The following is a 9,549-nucleotide window of genomic DNA, read 5'->3' on the forward strand; positions in this document are numbered from 1 at the left end:
AAGCATATAACACGATGCACTTGATGCAGCCATTCTAAGACCAGACAAAGGCACATCTCCATCATTGGCTAGTCAAAACATCTAATTTGAAACTAATTTGAGCTTGATTTTCATTCATTTTCAAAAATGTTAAGTGCAAGGGTCTGATAAGCACATGCAATGTAGTGTTTAATTAAAAATAAATAAAAACACTATCCCCCATGGTTTATGAAACGCCGTCACTGTTAGTGTAATGGAGCTGACGAGGTGGGAAGCGGGCGGATCCATATGCAAGCTTTATTTTATAATCATATTCGAAACAGGCAGGGTCAAACATTAGCGAACAGGTACACAGAGAGCAAGACACAAGAGTAATCCATTAAACAGGCGAGAGTAAATCGGCGGTGTACGTAATCCAGGGGGCTAGGCAAAAAGGTAATCCAAACAGACAGTCCGAGGGGCGGACAGAGTCCAAAACGGCAAGACGAAGAGAGATCCAAAAACCAGGCGAGGAATAAAAACACAAAATACTAGAAAACAGGGGAACTATGGAACTATGACAAAAGGAAACTAATAATAATAATAAAAAAAAAAAGATTGGCTCCGTACTATGCTAGCACTGGGAAAGCGTTAAACGCAAATAATACACAGCAACCTGAACGAGGAATAAAGACACAAAATACTAGGAAACGGGATCTAAATCACAAGGAAACTTATAAACAAAAAACTAGAGAATGGCTCCGTACTATGCTAGCACTGGGAGAGCGCTAAACACAAATAATACACAGCAACCTGAACAAGGAAGTACAAGGTTTAAATATTCTCTCTGATTGGATGCATACATTGGTGAATGTAATTGCTGCAAAGGGTGCTGCGAGATGTAGTTCGGGTGTAATGCAACAGTCTGTGTAGTGTGAATGTGAAATGTAATAAGCGGACCCCACAAAGAGCGGCTTCCGGATGCTCCAAACACAGTACAGATCTGGCCATTTAAAATGCGCGCGGGAAGTAAAGTGGTCTCGCGTGACGCCGGTGTATTCCAAAGGAACACGGAAAATACAATGACATAGGAAAGACATGATCAGTAGGGGGCAGTCATGTAACGCACTGGACTGGAGCAGGCTGAAAACATTGCTGCAAACTAAAAGGTACGGTAACCTGGAGGGGACATCTTCGGTTCACTTATGTTTGTCGTGGCCACACAAATGAATTCGTAGGAACGTCATATTACTTTTTGTCATTGCCACGAGATATTAATTCCTGGGAATGTCATATTATGTCGTGGCCACAAGATTATTTTGTCGAGGTAACGACATCCTAATGTTTAATGCATAAACAAACCTGCGTAACCATAACCCAGGATTATCAGAGATAGGTTTGTTAATATTTTTTATTTTGAGTTAAGAAATGATTATATTAATTGTTATAGAAATTAATGCAATATTAAGTTATATATTAACAATAGGCAATGCTGTATATGCGAATGTCTGTGCGTGATGTAGACAGCATTCAAAAGTTTATCAAGAATAAATATTAGATATAAGTACTTCAAATTAAATAGCCCTGCAAGAAACATTTTATGCATCCTAAAGTCTTATCCATTAATTGATCCTCTTTTTTCTGTAATAAATTTATTATTCGTTTATATTCAGTATGTCCCCCTTAATTTCGATCTCTTAACATTCCGAATCTAAATGACAAATGCTGGCATGCAATTAAAGATTTGATTATGCTATATGGCTGGGATTTTAAATATATATATATATATATATATATATATATTCATTTTTAGTCTAATTATAACCTTTATAGTGTTTCATTGTCGAGTGAATCATTCACGTTCCATTTGTAAATCGTATGGTCACACACGGGCATTAATACAATCATAAAGTCAAAACTTTATTGGCATAATTGTCGTTCACAATATTTGCTAAATATATGCCAAATAGCATATACAGAAAGTTATTTAGGTTAAGCGATTCAAAGTAGATAGCTCTAAATCACTTATTATTTATTATAATTATAGGTTATTATTATTTCAATACCTGGTTAGGGCTATTTATTTTTAACGCCTGACAATTATGCCAATAACGTTTTGACTTTTTGATTGTATTTATCCCCGTGTGTGACGATACATGAGTATGTTTTCATTTACAAATGAAACGTGATGATTCATTTCTCAGTAAAACAGTTTAGTATTTATATAGTCTAGTCTATAGACGAAACAAAATAAAATATGTTCAATTCAACCTTTAAACTACATTCCAGTAAAAATCAGTCATATCATATGTCAAGCATTTACAGAATCATTTACATGAACGTTAAAGAGAGCCAAATTAAGGGGTGGAAACGCACGGAAATAAAAATATATACAAAAATAACAGGCTAATAAAAATAATATTAGTAATAGTAATACTAATGATAATGATAATAATATTAATACAAATACGAAAAAAGACTATTAGTTAATAGAAGGAATGTAGGCCTATTTTACTGTGTGACGATAAATTATTTCCAAATGAAACTACGTGAATGATTCACTCTTCAATTATTTGTCTATTAATTAGACTAAATAAAATACAATATATGTTAAATTTAAGCTTTAAACTGCATTCCAGTAAAAAACCCAGTCATAGAACCTTTACAGTATCATTTACATTCAGAATGTTATGTAACGAGATCAAAATGAAGGAAAAAATAACGAATATAAACGAATAATACAAATATAATGGGAAAAAAAGAAGGTCAGTCAATGGACAAGATTGTGGGATGCATGAAATGTTTCTTGCAGGGCTATTTAATTTGAAGTAGGCCAACATGTAATACATGTAAACACTTGTGAAAGCTGTCTACATTGCGCACAGACAGCATTAGCATATACAGCATCGCCTATATAATTATTTAATATTGTATTAATTTCTATAACTATTAATATAATAATTTCTTAACTCAAAATAAAATATCTCAAATAATTCTGGGTTACTAATGTCACGCAGGTTTGTTATATTAAACTCGTGGCCACGAGAAATGCATGTTGAGCAAAAATACATTTCACGAAAATAATATAAAATTACAAAACAAAGAAAACAAATGGAATGAGGGATAAGCTTTAAGGCGAGACACGGCAGGCAAAAACATCGTTTTTTTTTTATTGGTCAATTTTGAGATTTTTGGATATTTGTCTTCAATAACATGTCTTCTTTTAGACTTGTGGTGAAAAAAAGTCCGAAATACACATTTAGGTCTTTATTTTACTGCACTTTGTCTGTTTGCGTCTGTAGATTTCTCATAAATTCAACAAAAGTTGGCGTTCTAAATCAACATGCTGCTCCGCGATCTCTGCCTGTACCCAGTCATCACGTACACTGTTGGAAAGCTCTCTCTCTTCTGTACAATGCTGTCGGATCCAAATATGGTTATTTCCTTTTTATCAGCAACCAATCGTGAAAGTAAAAGAGGGGATTTAACTCTAAATGCGCAATCTCATTGGCTGAAGATAATTTCTGACAACGTGATTCGTTCAGAATCGTCACATGGTATGCTTTGACGCTTCATTGTTTGGTTTAGCTTTCAGCGGTATCTTTTGAGTGAATGAATGAAAATAACTTCGCGTCAGTCATCGAAAAGAGTACAGCAGTTGTCACTTGCAAGGGGGAAAAGGAAAATTAGTAATGGATTACTTAGTGAAGTGCCCGCGGGAAGCGCATCTGAACGTAAGCTGTCGATGGGAAACCAGGGTGGTTTAGATATAAGCCAATCTATAAATAAAGTGCACTCTACACAACAATGGCTGCTTGTTCATGTATTTGTGGTTCTCTGTGGTTAGTTGAAGGTCTCATTTGGAAATGTTGTTTTATTCAGTTTACATTGTTATAAATAATGACTTGGCCAGTTGTTTTGCTTGTTAGCAATGTTTTCATATAAAAATGTGTGGAATTTTTACAATATAAATCTTTAAAGCCCATTTTCTCAAAATGACTTTTCTCTCATACTCCAAGTCCGAAATCTCCACTTCAGTAGCACCTATATACACCAAACTTTACAGTCTTGTACCTAGTTATATTATGAAGACTATTACAGAGGGATTTGTAAATATATTATTCCTAGCCTGATTTATATAACATTTTATTCCAAAAAACATGGCGAAAATACATTTTTAAGGCTATTGACAGTATATTCTGATTTACAGGATAACAAAAGTGGATATCCATAAATCCCTGTGTAATTTTTTTCCCATCTAATATGTGAACACAATGAAAAAAGAATTTTGAACCTGGCTTTATCCAATTCTGAGATTTCGTTTTTTAAAATATAGGCAAATTAGCGCATATTTACTTAGATAATGCCTAATTTGCATATTTAAACATAAAATTACAGAAACTCTGTAATACATTTTTTTCTCATCTTAATGTAGGTAATCAACTGGGAAAGTTTCATGGTGATATCTGCTAGTTAAAAATTTTACCCTATTCACCTGTAGTGTCTCGCCTTAAAGTTCACGTAAAAGCCAAATATTAAGCGGCATCCTTCATGTTTTCTTTATTCAGCAAATACTTTACAGTTTTGAATTATGTTCAGCTTCTGTTTTTATGACCATAAATGACAGTGTTTTTTTTTTTTTTTTTTTTTTTTTTTTTAGAAAAACGTCCGAACACCGGTCTCAAAAGTAGAAGCGAAAGTCTTGTTTCCACCAGCGCGGCATTTTTTTATTCACCGTAATTGATGGATGTCTAAAACAAAAACAAGGAGAATCCTAAAACATATAAATATACATTTCTTAAAATAATAACATCTTAACTTCGTACACAACAATACGGCAACGACTTTACAACAGGACACATTATTTTATTTTAAAGCAGCTTGTACACCAATGGATTTCAGATGTCGGATATTTCAGACCGCATCTCCACAGCTTAATCACTTTAGTATTAAACATACGGGTCAGGAGGCGGGTCGGGTACACTCTAAAAAGTGCTGGGTTAAAAAATAACCCAACCATAACCCAGCTGCTGGGTAACTATGGGACAGAACACGCGTTGGGTTGTTTTGACCCAAGTGCTGGGTTAAATCATTTGACCCAAAATGCTGGGTTGTTTATTTGACCCAACCAGTGGGTCAGATTAACTGTGTTGCTGGGTTAAACACTACCTAAATATTGGGTTATTTGTTGTCTAATTGCCTTGCTACCTTTATATTTACCAATAATAATATATAAATCACAAAAGAATGTAAAATTATTATTGTTTTTCTGTAATACAGTTACACAACACAAAAAATGCATCTGTAAATGTCAATTTAATGAGTTTTCATATTTCTTTTTAATACAATTTTCAAATAGTTGCAGCTGTCACACATTTTGTCCAACCCTTACAGACACAAATAACGGTTTTAGTAGATCAGTTTCTTTTAAACACAAAACTGTAAACAAGGCACAATATATTCCTATTCTTTATGTCAACATTGCAGCAGCAGAACACTCAAAAATTATTACCACATTAGAATCATTCCAAACATCGTGCCATTAAAACTAAGCCAAACAAAGAGTCCACCTGACAATTCTTACAATTTAAAACATGTTACAAGTGGCCAAAAAAAAAAAAAACTGTTGCCCTCAAAAACTTCACACATGAAGACTTATGTCCATCAATATGATATACTGCAAGCTGGAGAAATTCCCAGGCAACAAGTCCGCTTCAATGGCATGGCCTGGAACAATGGCGAAGGTCTAGAAATGTTGTTGTCTCATCCCAAGGCTCAAATCCACCATGTTGGTCCCCACCTGTTAATTATACGGCATTTAGTCTTGCAACATAACTAACATTTTAAGTTAAGTGTATTTTATGAACATAAACAGAGGCATGAAATAAATGCTCATTTTACTTTTCATACAGTTGTGGCCAAAATTATTAGAACACTAGTATTTTCACAAGCTAAATAAGGTTTTAAGTCAGTGATTTCTATCTTTTGCTGTAGTGTGTCAGTAGGAAATATCGGTTTACATTTCCATTCATTTTGCCATTAATTGTGATAATCCAGTGACATTTTTGTTTGCACAACAGCCAGTGCTCCACACAGAGATCTGATCTCATCATCATCCAGAAGAACTGTGACAGCGTCTACAGTTCTGTTAAAAGTTTTAAGCACTTGTCTAAAAATGTCATAAAATGATGCTGTCAAAATAATGTCATAAATAAATGTTCTTTATCAATTAACCTTGATTAACTAAATTAAATCAACATTTGGTTTGACCATTCTTTTGCGTTTAAAGCAGCTTTTGCCCTACACTAGGTGCACTTGCACATAGTTTTTCAGGTAGCTTTGCAGGTGGGTCTCTTGAAGCATCTTGGAGACGTTGTCATGGTTCTTCTGGATTTAGTCTGTCTCAGTTTGTTCTGTTTCTTCATGTTATTCCAGACAGACTGGATGATGATGAGATCAGATTTCTGTGTGGAGGATTGGCTGTTGTGCAAACAAAAACCTCACTGGATTATTACAATTAAAGGCAAAATGAATGTTTGGAAATGTAAACTGATATTTCTTACTGACACACTTCAGCAAAAGATAACAAACACAGACTTAAAATCATTTTTTAGCTGGTGAAAATACAACTGTTATAATAATTTTGGCCACCACTGTGTTTATATATATATACACCCTTATTAGAGCAGAAAACGTAAAACAAAACTTACAGGTTGTACGTCAATGAATGGCCTCCGGGATTCCGTGGATGTGGGTCTGAAGACCTTTTATCCAGAGTGGGCAGGACTTTGACGGCACTTTCCCCTTTAGCATCTAAAACATAGGAATAATATGCAAACTGTGAAACATATTTTATAATCAAAACAACAAACTGAAACACTTTCATATGAAGATTTCTTCATTCCTTTAAATAATGCAAATTAATTCCCACCCTCATTCAACTACTGCAGGTTAAGTTTAGGTATGGGGTCAGATTCAGGGATGCAGAATATGCTCATGCAGAATAAGGCATCAGTATGTGCTTCATAAATACTAATTAACAGCCAATATACAAGCTAATAAGCAACTAGTTAAGTGTTACTGTACCATTGTATTTACCAGTTGATATGTGTCAAATACAGTTGCATATTGTTTTTATAGATATTATAAGACATATTATAAGAAAAAGCTTACCTTAAGTCATGTCACCCAGGAATGCACCTGAGCGCTGGCAAGAATTAGGTCTGCAACTGTAGCCCAGTCTTCAAAAAGTCTGCCTCTGGATATAGCTTCTTAAAGTCTTGTGAAATCTGATAAAATCTGAAAAACAAATGTGGTTCAATAAGTTTAAGGTTTATACTGGTCTCCTAGTTTGTAAACACAGGCATTCACTAAAATAGAGGAAGAGTAAGGGGCCGTTCACATGGCGCGCATAAAAACGCGTGAAAACGCAAGACGCGTCGCTTTCTCATTCTTTCCAAAAGGCAGCTTGCTCTCTAATGGCGTCTGCCGTTGCTAAGCAACCATGTCCCGCGGATGGAAAAAACGAGCTTCCATTATGAGCGTATACAAAGACTATAGAATACTCTTAAAAGGACTCTGGCGTATATTGGCATCTACATTTGAAATAACGAACTTCAGTGCGCAAAAAACGCGACATGTGAACGGCCACATACACCACGAGAGATTAAGTCTAACTTTACATACTGTAGCTAAGACAACATTACATTTAAGTAATAAACAATAGTACATACCAGTCATATTGTGGTTTAACATTATTAAAGTAAGGGACATGGCGTTTTAGCTAATGCAGATACCTCAAGGAAAAAAGCGCGAAAATGCTCAACATAAAACATATGGATCTATCATTGGATTCGGCACGTCGCAGACATTTACTTGAAGAAATATGCCCTTAAAAGATAAATTTTTGTATGAAATTATCTAATTTTGACAAAAAATTACAAAGCCATACAGTATGCAGACAGTAAAGGAACTTACCCCCGTATTTCTGACCTACTCTATCCATTAGGCGTTAAAATAAAGGCCATATGTATACTGTAAGTTATACAAATAACACTAACGTTACACACACACACACACGCACACACACACACACACACACACACACACACACACACACACACACACACACTTTATATAACAATAAAGCGATTGTTGAGGCAAAAAAGTACATCGCTAGGCTGCTTAAGTTACAACGCTCGTCATTCACGGAATAAAATGCCAACCCCGCACAGCGACATATCAAATATTGCATTAAACAGTGAAATCAGTGTGCTCTAAAACACAACTTATTAAAAATAAAGGTAAATAATTATATAATCATATTATTAATTTACCTTATAATCCTGCTTGCTGCGAGGTGTGTGTCCGCCTGAGGACTGGAGACGAGTGAAGAATCCAGAATGTTCGATGAAGTGAAAAAAATAAACAAACCGGTTGGGTCAAAATAACCCAACCCTGGTGTTCATAGTGAAAGAACCCCTTATAGTCCATTTGACCCAGCATGATCAACCCAACTGTGTGTTTACAGTGCCTCAAACAACCCAATATTTTGACCCAGCACAATTAACCCAGCAATGTGTTTACAAAAATAACCCAGCACTTTTTAGAGTGTACAATATTTTATTTTTTTATTCGGCGGTCCGAGTTGCGGGCGGTTTAGTTGAAAACGTCGATCGGGTTCGGGTTGTTTATCCACTGACCCGCGCATCACTGGTGTCAGGGCCGTGGACACTAATGTTTTGAAAAAAGTGGAGCGAGTGAGGAAAGCTTTCCCCTTCTCCCTGGCATGCATTTGAATGCTGAATTCGAAATGCAACTGAATGCAGTCGGAATCCGCCCCCAGCACCCCCAAGTCTCCAAATGTTGATTACAACAAGGCAACAGACAGCATTCAACACCCCACCCCACCCCCACTCTGCCATTCATAAACATTTCGCTCTTTATACTGCATGCCGCTTAACTCTGATGCCTCATTAACGGCTACTTTTCAGAAAACTGAAAAAAAAAAAAAAACACTTCCCTTTGGTTTCCCAGAACAGACTTAAGCCTAGTTCCAGGCTTAACGAACTTCTTCGAAATAGAAGAACTACTTTTCCACTTTAAAAAAAAGAAAAAGAAAAAAGGTGGGGAAAAATTGCATAACTCACTGGAGCACTTTTGATACTTAACAACTGTATTCGTTGTCAGTCATATAAGCTTTATTGTTTTGAAAAGTGAACCTTCTGTTTATTTGTCTAAATTATTTTCTATATTAGGATATAATACTAGGCTATAGTATTTACATGGACATTAGGCCAAATCTACATGGGTTTCTTCCCTTTCACTTCAATTAGTTTTTAAGAAAAAAAAAACTGCATGGGCAGAGCGCCATCTTAATGTACAGCATCAAAAATGTAAGAACAAATCTAAAGACAATAATAATAATAATAATAATAATAATAATAATAATAATAATAATAATAATAAAATTAATTATTAACACTCCTAAAAGTACAGTATAGTGCTCAGATACACTTAAGTTAGGTGACCTAACCCTAGTTGATACTTTATTTCAACTGTTCAATTATTTCATTAATTTACAAATAAACA

At 35.0% G+C, this 9,549-nt stretch overlaps 1 long non-coding RNA gene across 2 annotated transcripts; it reads right to left on the reverse strand.

The window, feature by feature from the left end:
- Positions 1–5,025: 5,025 nt before the first annotated feature.
- Positions 5,026–8,804, reverse strand: LOC141334122 (uncharacterized). 2 transcript variants are annotated; one of them, XR_012355479.1, is made up of 4 exons: positions 8,295–8,804; positions 7,132–7,257; positions 6,669–6,771; positions 5,026–5,758 (listed from the first exon to the last, which is right to left on the reverse strand). It is a non-coding gene; the product is annotated as an uncharacterized lncRNA (long non-coding RNA). The 2 variants fall into 2 exon arrangements; XR_012355478.1 differs by having other exon boundaries at positions 7,132–8,804.
- Between the last annotated feature and the right edge of the window lie 745 nt (positions 8,805–9,549).

The sequence above is a fragment of the Garra rufa genome, chromosome 4, assembly GCF_049309525.1.
Source record: "Garra rufa chromosome 4, GarRuf1.0, whole genome shotgun sequence".
NCBI classification, from domain to species: domain Eukaryota; kingdom Metazoa; phylum Chordata; class Actinopteri; order Cypriniformes; family Cyprinidae; genus Garra; species Garra rufa.